The sequence below is a fragment of the Chlamydotis macqueenii genome, chromosome 3, assembly GCF_036417535.1.
Source record: "Chlamydotis macqueenii isolate bChlMac1 chromosome 3, bChlMac1.mat, whole genome shotgun sequence".
NCBI lineage: Eukaryota > Metazoa > Chordata > Aves > Otidiformes > Otididae > Chlamydotis > Chlamydotis macqueenii.
Genome location: NC_141558.1, coordinates 127,604,865 through 127,606,527, shown reverse-complemented (window position 1 = coordinate 127,606,527; position 1,663 = coordinate 127,604,865). Strand labels below are relative to the sequence as shown.

At 52.6% G+C, this 1,663-nt stretch overlaps 1 pseudogene; it reads right to left on the bottom strand.

Annotated features, from left to right (window-relative positions):
• Positions 1-667, bottom strand: LOC147601530 (fibrinogen-like protein 1-like protein pseudogene; annotated as a pseudogene).
• Positions 668-1,663: the final 996 nt, after the last annotated feature.

Sequence of the window (1,663 nt, the reverse complement as noted above, 5' to 3'; positions counted from 1 at the left end):
TGCAGGACATGCAGCAGGGCTGGCACAGGGCTGTTGGCAGGCACGGGAACAGGGCACTGAGCTGGGGACGGCAGCACTCCCACAAACTGCCAGGAGGCTGGGCACTGTGGCACGGTCAGCACACATCTGTGGGTTTGACCAGGATGAGGGAGGACGTGCAGTCGCCATTATCACAGAATCCTGGCCAAACGATGTGTTTTTTGGCATTGAGCAGGACATTCTGGCACCGGTCATACCACCAGCCCCCGTAGCTGTTGGCGCAGTTCCCGCTGTACTGGTCCTGGTCCCTGTCGGTCGTGCTGAACTTCATGTTGTCATGTATGCCCCCCTTCTTGGGGTGATAGCTGGTCAGATAGTCATCCCCATCACCAGAAAACCTGCCCAGCCTCAGCGGGTACCCGCTATCCTCGCTCTCCACCCTGAAGATGTCGTACTCGGCGTAATGGGTGACGTTGGCCTTGTTCCGCACGATGAAGCGGATTTTGTAGGTGCCCTGCTGCGTCAGCAGGTGCAGATACTCGGTGCCCAGCCAGTGATCGCCCTGCACATTCCCGAAGCCATACTTGTATGTAGTCCAGGATTGCTTCCACGTGATCTCAGTGTCATGAGAGTTCCTCTGGACAACAGTCCAGCCCTTGCCTTCGGTGTCCATGTCGCACCACACCACGCGGGGGGGGTGACCTTGCTGGCTGGATGACATACACCCCGCTGGGGCTGGTCTTCTGCCCCTGCCCTTGTGGGAGGGGGAGAGAATGAGAAGGGTGGAAGTGAGGAAACTCATGGGTTGAGATGAAAACAGTTTAATAATTAAAAGGAAACAAACCACCACCACCACTTGTGAGGAAAAGAGTAAAAAGATAACAAATAGAGAACAATAAACCCCCAGAAAGACAAGTGATAAAACTGAAAACAATTGCAAATTATCAATTAAAACAACTGAGATGGGAGTGAGGTGCAGGGAAGCAGGTGGGAGGTGTCAGGTGGTGGGGGGCAGGCATCACCCCAGGGTCTGCAGGCAGAGGGGGTTATGGGGGTCAGGGTGGAATATAGGGAGGCAGAACAGGGGTGGAGGGGGGAGTGAGGGCATGAGACAGGAGGGCAGGGGTTGTTGGGGGGGGGGGGGGGCGGAGAAATACCAAAAAACCTCAAAGAGCTAAGGGGAGGGACCAAGGGAGCCAGACAGAGAGAGAATGATACAGACAAAAGTGGGCTATGGCACAGAAAGGGAAGAAATTAAAACAAAGGGACAGGGACCTGGAATAACTTAATCTAATGTAAGAAAGAAAAGGTGTATGTAGGATACAGGGCAGAGAGAGAGGAACTGAAAAATCAGGGACATGGACCTGGACATAGAGAGATGGGGGGTGGGAACTGTGAAAGGCTAAAAGGCAGATGAGGAGAAATTTTGAAAATTGTGATAGGAAGACAGACCGATAAATGGAAAAAAAATGGGCAGCAGAGAGAAAAATAAAGCAAAGAGGTAGCAGGAGAGAGGGAGAGGTATAGGGAAGTAAAAAAAACCTACAGCAGTGAGAGAAAGAGAGGGAGAGGCAGGGAGGGATGAGGATGCAGAAGAGGGATGAAACAACGCTGCTGGTCCAGGACCCATTGCTTCTCCTGCTCTCAGATCTGCTGCGAGAATTTGACGGTTTGGATGAGTTTT